This window comes from Choloepus didactylus, chromosome 3 (genome assembly GCF_015220235.1).
Source record: "Choloepus didactylus isolate mChoDid1 chromosome 3, mChoDid1.pri, whole genome shotgun sequence".
Classification (NCBI taxonomy): Eukaryota; Metazoa; Chordata; class Mammalia; order Pilosa; family Megalonychidae; genus Choloepus; species Choloepus didactylus.
The window spans coordinates 73,575,576-73,588,278 of NC_051309.1; the positions used below are offsets into that span (position 1 = coordinate 73,575,576).

General features: G+C 35.9%; 1 pseudogene; it reads right to left on the bottom strand.

Annotated features, from left to right (window-relative positions):
• Positions 1-9,920: 9,920 nt before the first annotated feature.
• Positions 9,921-12,703, bottom strand: part of LOC119529484 — a 74,238-nt pseudogene continuing 71,455 nt past the window's right edge.

Sequence of the window (12,703 nt, forward strand, 5' to 3'; positions counted from 1 at the left end):
CTACCTGCTCATCAACAGTAGATAAGTACATCCCTCTCACCATGTTTTCTCCAAAACTTTTACTCCTATATATTTTTCCCAAAATTTTATACAGTTATATGCATATACCATACATTCATCCACAGTGCACAATCAGTTGTTCATGGTATCATCATAAAGTTGTACATTTATCACCTCAATCAGCACTTGAACATATTGATTACAAGAAAAATTGCTTTTTTTAGCAGTAATAAAAAAGATGATAAAAAGAAGAATAATATGTCATACAATACAATATAATAGTAAGAACAGTAAATAACACCACTACAAAGAATCCCATATTCTTCCCTTATATCCCCCTCTCATATATACTTAGCATTGGCATATTGCCTTTGTTACATTTAATGGAAGCATATTACAATGTTACTGTTGATCATAAACTCCTAGTTTGCTTTGATTATGTTTTTTTCCCAAATACCATCTCTTTTTCAACACTCTGAATGGTTGACATTCATTTTCTCTCCCACCTGCAAAAATATTTTTATATTTGTATATTTAGTAACAGTCATTGGGCACTCCAGTTTTTGCCAAGTTATACAGTCCCAGTCTTTATCATCTATCTTTACCTCTGGTGTCATACATTCTCCTATCCCACCTCTTTCAGCTTTACTCACAGACATCTTTGTTTGGTGTACTTACAATACTGTGCTACCATCACACAGTATTATGTTATCTATTTCTAGATCTATATGATCAATCCTGCTAAACATTCTGTAGTCCAAATGCCTGATCTCTACCCTCTTTCTACCTCCTGGTCACCTGTGTTGTCAGGTTTTAACTCCCAAAGTTTGTTCATTAATGTCTGTTCATATTAGTGAGACCATACAGACTCTGTCCTTTTGTTTCTGGCTAACTTCACTCAATATAATGTCCTCAAGGTTCATCCATGTTATTATATGATTCATGTCTTTGTGCTGTCTTACAGCTGTATAATATTCCATCATGTGTATATACCACAGTTTGTTTATCCACTTGTCCATTGATGGACATTTAGGCTGTTTCCATCTCCTGGGAGTCGTGAATAATGCTGCAATAAACATTGGTTTACAAATGTCTGTTTGTGTCTTAAGTTTCAGTTCCTCTGAGTATATACCTAGCAATGGACTAGCTGGGTCACAAGGCAAATCTATATTTAGCTTCCTGAGGAAACTCCACACTGTCTTCCAGAGTGGTTGCACCATTCTACATTCCCATCAACAATGAATAAATGTGCCTCTTTCTCCACATCCTCTCCAGCACTTGTCATTTTGTTTTATGGATAATGGCCATTCTGGTAGGTGTGAGATGATATCTCATTGTGGTTTTGATTTGCATTTCCTTAATAGCCAGTGAAGTTGAGCATTTTTTCATATGCTTTTGAGCCATTTGTATTTTCTCTTCAGAAAAATGTCTGTTCATATCTTTTCCCCATTTCTTAATTGGATTGTTTGTCTTTCTGTTATTGAGTTGTAGGATTCCTTTATATATTCAGAATATTAAAACTTTATCTGATATGTGCTTTCCAAATATCATCTCCCATTGTGTAGGTTGCCTTTTTACTTTTCTGGCCAAGTCCTTTGATGTACAAAAGTGTTTAATTTTGAAGAGATCCCATTTGTCTATTTGTTCTTTGGTTGCTCGTGCCTTAGGTGTGAGGTCTAAGAAACCACCTCCTATCATAAAATCTTTAAGATATTGATCTACATTTTCTTCTAAGAGCTTTATGGTCTTGATGCTAACATTTAGGACTTTGATCCATTTGAAGTTAATTTTTGCATAAGGTGTGAGATAGGCATCCTTTTCCATTCTTTTGGAAATGGATATCCAGTTCTTTAAACACCATTTATTGAAGAGGTTGCTCTTTCCAAGTTGCTTTGGCTTGACTGCCTTATCAAGATCAGTTGTCTGCAGGTGCAAGGGTCTACTTCTGAACACTCAATTCAATTCTGTAGGTTGGTATATCTGTCCTTATGCCAGTACCATGCTGTTTTGAGCACTGTAGTTTTGCAATATGCTTCAAAGTCAGGTAGTGTGAGACCTCCTTCTTCGGTCCTCTTTCTCAAGATATCTTTGGCTATTCAAGGCACCTTGCCCTTCCAAATAAATTTGGTTATTGGTTTCTCTATTTCTGCAAAGTAAGTTATTGGGATTTGAGTTTGTATTGCATTGAATCTATAAATCAGTTTAGGTAAGATTGCCATCTTAACTATGTTTAGTCTTCCAATCCATGAACATGGCATGTTCTTCCATTTCTTTAGGTCTTGTTTAATTTCTTTTAGTAGTTTCTTATAGTTTTCTGTGTAAAGGTCTTCTGTGTCCTTGGTTAAGTTTATTTCTAAATATTTGATTTATTTGGTTGCTATTGTAAATGGGATTTTTTTCTTGATTTCCCCCTCTTATTGCACATTACTTGTGTATAGGAACACTACAGATTTTTGCATATTGATCTTGTAGCCTGACGCTTTGCTGTATTCATTGACTAGTTCTAGTAGCTTTGCTGCAGATTTTTCCCTGAATTTCCTACATATAGAATCATGTCATCTGCAAATTATGAATGTTTTACTTCTTCCTCTCCAATTTGGATGCCTTTTAGTTCTTTTTCTTGCCTAATTGCTCTAGCTAGAACTTCCAGCACAATGTTGAGTAACAATGGTGATAGCGGGCATCCCTGTCTTGTTCCTGATCTTAGAGTAAAAGCTTTCACTCTCTCCCCATTTAGTATGTTGTTAGCTGTGGGTTTTTAAACTATCATCTTTATCATACTGAAAAAGTTCCCTTCTATTCCAATCCATTGAAGTGTTTTCATCAGGAAAGGATGTTGAATTTTGTCAAATGCCTTTTCTGCACCAATCAAGATGATCATTTAGTTCTTCTGCTTTGATGTATTGATGTGGTGTATTACATTAACTGATTTTCTTGTGTTGAACCAGCCTTGCATACCTGGAATAAATCACACCTGCTCATGGTGTATAATTCTTTTAATGTGTGGCTGGATTTGATTTATCAGTATTTTGTTGAGGATTTTTGCATCTATATTCATTAAAGAAATTGGTGTATAATTTTCTTTTTTTGTAGTATCTTTGTCTGATTTTGGTATTAGGGTGAAGTTGGCTTCATAGAATGAGTTAGGTAGCTTTCCAGCTTCTTCAATTTTTTGAAGAGTTTGAGCAGGATTGGTACTAATTCTTTCTTGAATGCTTGGTAGAATTCACATGTGAAACCATCTGGTCTTGGGCTTTTCCTTTTTGGCAGCTTTTTGATGATTGACTCAATCCGTTTACTTGTGGTTGGTTTGTTGAGGTCATCTATTTCATCTTGAGTCAATGAGGGTTGATTATCCTTTTCTAGGAATTTGCCCATTTCATCTAAGTTGTCTAGTTTATTAGCATATAGTTGCTCATAATATCTTCTCATTATCTCCTTAATTTCTGCAGGGTTGGCAGTTATATTACCTTTCCCATTTCTGATTGTATTTATTTGCATCCACTCTCTCTTTTTTTTTTTCTTTTTTCTTTTTTTCTTTTTTTCTTTTTTTGGTTAGCTTAGCCAGCAGTCCATCAATTTTATTGATTTCCTCAAAGAACCAGCTTCTGGTTTTCTTGATTCTCTCTATTGTTTTCCTGTTCTCAATTGCATTTATTTCTGCTCTAATCTTTGTTATTTCTTCCCTTCTGCTTGCTTTGGGGTTAGTTTGCTGTTCTTTCTCTAATTCCTCCAGGTGAACAGTTAACTTTTCAATTTTTGCCCTCTCTTCTCTTTTAATATAGATGTTTAGGTCAATAAATTTCCCTCTCAGCACCACCTTTGCTGTATCCCATAAGTTTTGATAAGTTGTGTTTTCATTGTAATTTGCCTTGAGGTATTTACTAACTTCTCTTGTAATTTCTTCCTTTACCCACTGGTTTTCTAAAAGGGTGTTGCTTAGCCTCCATATGTTTGTGAATTTTATAATCTTCTGCCTTTTATTTATCTCCAACTTCATTCCATTATGATCTGAGAAAGTGTTTTGCATAATATCAATATTTTTAAATTTGTTGAGACTTACTTTGTGACCCAACATGTGGTCTATCCTAGAGAATGTTCCATGAGCACTTGAGAAAAAAGTATATCCTGCTGTTGTTGGATGTAGTGTTCTAAAAATGTCTGTCGAGTCTATTACATTTATCATACAATTCAACATCTCCATTTCTTTAGTGATCCTCTGTCTAGATGTTCTATCCATTGCTGAAAGTGGTGTATTGAAGTCTCCAACTATTATTGTAGAGGTGTCTACTCCTTTCAGTGATCTCAGTGTTTGCCTCATGAATTTTGTGACATTCTGGCTTGGTGCATAAATATTTATGATTGTTATGTTTTCTCGATGAATTGACACTTTTATTAATATAAAGTGTCCTTCTTTGTCTCTTTTAATTGTTTTACTTTTGAAGTCTAATTTGTCTGATATTATCATAGCTACACCTACTTTTTTCTAGTTGTTGTTTGTGTGAAACATCTTTTTCCAAACTTTCACTTTCAGTCCATTTTTGTCCTTGTGTCTAAGGTGAATTTCTTGTAAACAGCATATAGATGGGTCCTGTTTTTTAATCCATTCTGTCAGTCTGTGTCTTTTTGGGGGGAATTTAATCCATTTGCTTTTAGTGTTATTACTGTAAGGGCAGTACTTTGTACTATCATTTTGTCTTTTGGAATTAATCTGTTGTATCATTTTTTCTTCTCTCGCCTTTTACCTTTCTTGATTATCTTTATTTCTGCACTCTTCTCCAACTCTCTGTCTCCTGTCTTTTCCTATCAGCCTGTAGCTCTCCCTTTAATAGTTCTTGCAGTACTGGTCTCTTTTTCGCAAACTCTCTCAGTGTCTGTTTGTCTGAAAATGATTTAATCTCTCCCTCATTTTTGAAGGAAAGTTTTGCCAGATATAGAATTTGGGGCTGGCATTTTTTTTTCTTTCAGTATCTTAAATATATATCATGCCACCATCTTCTTGCCTCCATGGTTTCTGTGGAGAAATCTGAACATGGTCTTATTGACCATCCCTTGTATGTGATGCATTGCTTTTCTCTTGCTGCTTTCAGAATCCTCTCTTTGTCTTTGACATTGGACAATCTGATCAGTAAGTTTCTTGGAGTATAGTTCTATTGGGATCTGTTCCATTTGGGGTATGCTGTAATTTTTGAATCTCTAATTTTCTGTCTTTTATAAGAGTTGGGAAATTTTTAGTGAATATGTCTTCTATTACTCTTTCTGCCCCTTTTCCCCTCTCTTCTCTTTCTGGGATACCCATAACACGTATATTTGTGTGTTTCATGTTGTCACTCCTCTCCCTAAGACTCTGCTCATATTTTTCCATTTTTTTCACCATCTATTCTTTAGTGTGTATGAATTCATGTCTTGTCTTACAGTTCACTTATCCTTTCTTCTGCCTGTTCAAATCTACTGTTGTGACCCTCCATTGTGTTTTTCATCTCCTCCATTGTGGCCTACATTCCCATGAGTTCTGCCATTTGTTTTTTCAAGATAATAAATTCTTCTTTGTGGTCATCCAGTGTCTTCTTTATATCCTTCATCTTTTTCGCTATATCTTCCTTCATTCCACTGAATTTATTTAGCATTATTTGCCTCAACTCCTGTATCTCAGTTGAATATTAGTTTGTTTGTTTGGCTGGTCCATATTTTTGTGTTTCCTGGTATGGCTTGTTAACTTAAATTGTCTAGGTATCTGATTTTCTTGATTAGTTTATTGTGGAGCTTGTTTTCTATCATTTACCTAGGGGTTTTGTTGTTGGTTGGCTTTGTTCTCTGGCCTCTGTTATTCAGTTCAACTTATTCTAGACCACTAAATTAGGGTCTCTTTAGTTGATCAGAATTTTCCACCTCTTGTTTTATCTGTTTCTTGCCCTGCCTCTGTGTAGCCTTTTTATGAGAGGGTCTCCTCAGATATGACTGAGTCCAATCAGTTTTTCCCAGTTTAGAGAGGCCCAGGTCTCATTGGGAGGGTATGGAGTTTTTTTTTTTTTTTGAGAATGATACACTTCTATGAGGTCTTTAGAATTAGTGATTTTCCTATCCTGTCCAGCAGATGGCACTTGCCATCCTGCAGCTCCCCAAGCAGTTTAAGGTGGTATGGAGACTTTAGTTCTCCTGGTGACTCTGATCCTGTGAGGGGCATGGCTGACTGAAGCTGGAATCTGAATTCCAGCCCCAGGGTCTGAGTTCCCAGAAGGAGGATTGCCAGTTGAGCTGGACCTACCTCCTCTCTCCCAATCCTAGGAACTCCAGTTGTCTCTCAGGAGCACTTTTCCCTTCTCCCCTCTCCTCTTTGGGGCATCTCCATCTAGATTCTTTGGTCAGCCTGAGTTGCCAAGTAAAGATGGGGCTGCAGAACTTCCTCAGAAGTGAATCTGGAATACAAAGATGCTGTGGTTACTCTGTCTCCCCCCAAGCCCAGCTTAGTCCCTCAACTTGAACTTTCTGATAGAAAATAACCACATGTTGCTTTTAGATTAAAAAAAAAATAGAAAAGAAAACTAGAAAAAGAGAAAAGAAATATAAAAAAAACGAATCCCTTTTGAAAGTCTTTCCCCAACTTGGAAGTTTTGTCAGTGTCAGAATAGAGCAACTAAAGATGTAGTTTGGACTATTGTCTGATAATTACTCTCCAACAGCTTCAATTCCACCCCTGCTGGGGGCTATTAAAATGCAAAAAGATAAGGAATCAGTGAGAAGCAGAAGGGGCAAAATGTAGGGGGAAAAATTGCTTTTTTGGAGCCTGGGAATGGGTGCCCACTTTTATGTACCCCCCCTTCTTTGATCCCAGACCTTCTTTAGCACCTTCAGCTTCCAAAATTAGTTAATTAATTTGTTAATTAATTCTGCAGTTGAGGCTGGTTTGAGCCCCCTTTCTTGCCCTCATCTGATTGCTGTTTTTTGTTTTTTTTTTTCCACCTTTCAGGGAGCCAGCAAGGAGACAGTCTGTGAGGTCAAGGTGGAGAGGGGCACCAGACCACTGGTCTGGGAAACTCACAATGTTAGCTGCAATCTCAGCTTTTCCTCCAATTCCAAACTTGTGTCCAATGTGTGACTGGTTACTGGAGAACCTGAAAACACTGTTTCATATAGTTCTTTGTTAATTGCCAGTTGCTCTAAGGGAGAGATGAAATTCTGCACGTCACCACTCTGCCATCTTGCCCCCCCCCCTCAATTTTATCACTTATCTGGGAGGGTTTTGGGAAATCAGAGATAGTGTGGTGTGTTTCTGTGTTTTAGGAGATGGTGGGAGGGGGCAGTGGGGGCAGAAAGCAAAGCATCATAGTGTGAAATGAGATGCTCCAGAGAGCCAGGGTTATTGTCACCTTTCTTTCTCTAACTCTAGTTTGATAGTGGTTCATTATCTCCTATAATACCAATTCTCAATTGATCTTGGTTTGCAGCTAAAAAATTCACTGGTAGAAAAAGGATATTCAGACCTGAAATAAAATTTCATATGTCAATATATATGATCATAAAAAGAATTCAAGAAATCTCCTGGTCACACCATTTATTTTAGCAACCTTCCTAAGGAGTTTTTGTTTATTTTCCCACAATGCAAGTAAATAGGGGTCTGTATTCTCATTACCTATTGATAACTACAGCATTTATCATGCTTATTTATTACTCTATTGGATTCTGAATAGTGTTGCAAATATTCCTGGCACTCTGCAATTATACTTTGCTGAATGGTATACAATTTTCTTTTTTTACTACAAAAGCCATGCTGATAAAAACCAATCATTTGGGTCTCTCATTTCTATGAGTTCTACCTTATGTTAATGAATCTCAATCTATTTTTATTGTCCTCTGCTGAGGACATAATTTGATATAGATCCTACAAACTACATTTAGCCCAAATATTTATACATTAAAAAGTCTATACTTTTTCTCTATTTATTCATAATATCACAACTTCATTCAGTCCTTTGACCTAGTAAACTACTGTTTGGAACTAAGGAAGCATTCATGATTTTCTGAATAAAAAGAAAATGGAGAGTTGTTTTAGTGAAGGTATAGGTATAGAAAATATATATACTCTCTATATATTCTAAATATATTTCTATATAGTCTCTTTAGATTTGCTGTTCTTTGGTAGCCATAACACCTTATGGAAAGCCAATCAATATAGCAATGGTAAAACAATTCTCAAACTTTCCTCTTCATTTTTCTTAAATACCTTTATTGCTTGCTAGCTACTGCAAAGACAATTAGATGTCAGTCTTGGATTTATCAATGAATTGGCAACCACAGCTATTTCAAGGAACAGCCTTCAGTTCTGAAAAATAAACAAGTAAGCAGAAAATCTGATTGATGTTTCCAAGGCAGAGATTACACAGATCTTGTGATACTTCACTAGCTGAGCTACAGACTCTGTTGCTATCCTTGGCTACATTCCAGAGGTCACATCCTGGAACCCACGACAACTGTGCAGATATGACAAGAAAGGGCTCCATGGAAAGAAAGCATGTTATTCTATAAGGATTTATCTTGGGAGCTTTTAGTTATATCATAAAACATGTTTGGAATCCTTTATTATGACTTTATCAAACCTATGTAGAGGAAAATTCTCCCTAAATATTTTGGGGAGTAAAACTAGGTAAGATACCAAGAAGAAGAAAGGAAGTCTCATGTCTTAGAGGCAATGACCCAACAAAAAGTCTCTACTAAGAGGTATGACATTATTTATACTAAAATACACCCAAACTGAAATCAAACTAGACCACAATAAAGGGGAAAAAAAATGAAAGTTTTCAAGTTTTTATATATGCTTTCTGCCACTAAAGATAGATCTCTGTGTTTAATGAAGCAGTTTAACAACTTCTTATATATGCAAAGTTGGTCCCAGAATCTTCTTTGAATTAGTGGCTGCTGAGATCCCAATTGAGTATGCCAGAAAACAGAATGGACAGATATTTATTATTCAATGGCACCCAAGTCAAAAGGAAGATGCCTAAAAACATGACAAAAGCCAGAGGTCAGTGTAAAAAACATACTGTAGAATGCAAAATCTGATGCCTTTGGTTCAGAGATACTTAGAAACAGGAAAGTTTACTATATTATTTTAAATTATTTGCTATTTTGTGCTATGATGCAATCCAACATTGTTTATGGACTGTGAAATGAAGATCCTCTCAGATTTTAAGGATGTTAGTAATGAACTTTGGTAGATTTTACAGACAGAATGACATTTTAGTTCAGTCTTATTAAAAGTGAAGGATTAGGCAGGAGAAGAAAGATGGAAATTAGGAAACCAGAAGCAAATATAGGGTATTAAATATATAATAATGGGAGATTAGGGTGAAAAGACAGGGTTAATCAGCTGCCTTAAGCTGGTAAGACCACATTACTGAAGAAATGGAGAGCCATCCAATCTTTTCATCAGAAGAATAATATTGCAAACCTTTACTATAATAAAAAAATCCCTGTAGCACAAGGATGGCTGTTGCTGTCCGTACACACTCTTGCTTATTGGAAAGTGACTTTCCCTATTTTTCCCCAGTGATGCTTCTCTTTCGTCTTAAGTTTTGTCCTATAAGAGAGTTTTATTCATAATCCCATGTACCAAAGAATTAACAGTAGTAATGTTGTAATTCTGTCTCTTTCATTTATCTCTGAACATGGACTTGAGGGCCAGATCCCTGTCATACTTAATTCAAATCCGTTGTGTCTAACATGATCCCGGCAAACAAGTAATACTTACTGATTGTAAATTATTTACTTGTGACATCAATGCATTGTAAATCCAAATCATATCTAAAGCTAAGAATTGTTTAAGTGGATTCCTTTGCTATTGAATCTGAGAAACAATTTATCATTTTAAAAATCATTGAGTTAAATTAGGTAACATTTTAAATTTCTAATATGAGCTTTCCTTTGTTATTTTATTTCTCTGCATAATTTTTAAAGATGTTGGAATGGATATCTGCCTAAATTGATGAATTAAGATGGCAGGTGGTGTGTGAAAATGCAAAGCAAAACCACTCTTTTGTAGCAATGGAAACCAATTTAACACAGATAGAAGAAGTAAACCAATGAAGGAAACAAAATTACTGTCTTTTAATCCTTCAAGCTGCAAAGATTTTAATGGGCTCCCTTGATTTTTCAGGATTTTTTATAACACTCTTCCTAAAGCATCCTAGCAAATTCTTCTGTATGACCAGCCATGTTAAAACAACCCATATAATATGTTCTTAAATTTTATCTAAAATTTAGAGAAGTCTAAGAAGGCAAGGACACTTTTCTAAGAGGAATGACTTAAAATTGAGAGTAATAATCAGTGATTCTTAAAAATTCTCAAAAGTTGTTGTGTAACATTCATGCAAATTTAAGAATGTACCAAATTCAATCTCATTGTTAATATAGATCACATTTCAGTTTATTACTGTTGTCACATACACAGTAAGCATTATAGTTAGAACCTCATTCTATATGAAAACTCAGGGCACTGGACTTATTTGTGATAGTCTATATGTGACAAACAAAATGTCTTCATTACATAACATTTATTTGTGTATTTTATTTTTTTGTTCTGATAACCGTCTATTAAGAATAAGCAAGGTATCATATAGAAATGTTTAGATGATGCTAAAGTAAGAATAACTATAGCAAAATATTTCTTGCCTCCAATCCCATAATTAGTTATTAATCAGTTCATTGGCATTCCTGGAAGAGTTTTACAGTGTAGACAGAATTTTCAAAAGGGATTTCTTTCATCATGCTAGATTTTTCTTACACTTTGGTACTAGTTTAGAAAGAAAAGTAGAGTCTCTTACCCAATGCTTCACTTTAAAAATGATCCCATAACTGATCACCATATTGCTGGAGCCAGAAGTCAAAGAAAAAGGAAAGCATTAGGATTTTCATCCTTTCCATAAAGGTCATCTTGACTCTTAGTCCAGCTATGGACTATGAAAGTGGAGCCGGAAGTCTCCCCATGGTATTTCTCCATTGTACTACCCATAGTGAACTTCAGGTGTGTACCAAAGGGATTACACATATTGTCTCAATGGAATGTCCTTGTTATTTTTCAATTGTGTTACCAGGTCTATCTTCGTCCCTTCTCTGCTCTGGTGTTTTGTAAAATATATTTATATATGTTTTTATAGTTTTTTCTCCCAAAATGATATGTTCACCTTTAAAAAAATTGATTATATTCTACCCTTGAGAAAAAATTAATGACATTGATACTCTCTATTTGAAAGCAGTGCCTAGAACTGTCCATTGCCTGCAGAGGGCAGACAAGAACATTTGTTGTCTATAGGCAGAAACTTAGGCCATGATATTCCAGATGAGCTTTATTGAAATATCATGAATCTTTCCTAGTGTGATGCCCTATCACATTTATTATCAATTTATACTCTAATCCCAGTAGAAAGTGGCAAGCAGAAAGGCATGTTTTAATTGAAAAAAATATTAATTTTCTCATAGCAAACTAAATTTCTATGATGTGTCCCTGATTTGGGTGGTGTAAGAGAACTTATGAATTTTGCTCTTCTGAGTTCCCTGCATCCACTGAATTCAGCTCACAGGTTGTGCCCCCTAATGGTCAGCATATTGCTGTTGGTATATCACTTAAGGTAAAAAAATGAAGATATTGATTTTAGAGCATATTAGATGTTCTAATAGAATATATTATCATTATTAGTACCCCTGTGTCAAGACAGTGGGAGGAAGACAGTAAAGTAGCCTGGAAGAGACAAAGGAAGAATGGGACACGCTCACTACTTAATGTCGAAGTCTAAGCCTTGCCACTAGGCTAAAGCAGTGGAATGGGAATTGGAAAAGAAGGAGGCGAAAAGCTCTCAAAAAGCTTGCTGCGACTAGAATAAGTAGGTTTGCTCCACTTAGGCATTTGCTGAAATGGAAGGATCTAGTCCCTCTTTCTCTTCTTTCCATTTTTACCAAATTTTTGATAAGAGAACATACAGCATTTTGTGACCAAGAATATAGCAGTTGCCACACAGGCCAGCAGGAACCCAATGACATCCAGAGAGTGGTACTGGAACCAGGTGAGGTCGTGGGCAGCTGGCCTGAGGTGCTTGGCTCCTTTGTGGCGCATAACAAACTCAATCCAGAAGACCGCTCGGTCCAGGGGCTTCATGGGCTGGTCATGGTGGATTCTTGATAACTTCATAGCATTCTCTTTATAACTGGAAGACAAATGCACACAGAGAAATTAGGGTCTTCTTGCATTATAGGTATGTATGTGACACATATTTTAAAAGTTGTATAAGACAAGGTCCATAGAAATATGGAGGACACGATTTATCCTTGCTGTGAGATGTACTTTACTGGTTTTGCAACTTTTTAACAGGTATAAAGGGGATGGAGAGGGAAAAATATAATCTTAGCAGGTATGTGCACTGAGGACTGAGGAAAAAGTGGAATAAGTAGTTATAAGCATGTATGATAGTTTTTCCAGGAAAAAATTGTGACAAGTAGAACTCCAGTTCCCAGGACTATTCCAAGGCCCAGATGGTGGGAAAAGATCCCATTAAGAAGTTCATAAGCATGTCCTCTAATTTCTCTCTAGTTAAAGAGGGCTGACACAGGAAACTGGTAGTCAGCATTACTGAGTCATTTTCTCAGTTTCCAAGATCATGACACTGTGATACTTCTTGCTCTGCATTCACTTGTGTGTTTGTGATGCAAAGGATAA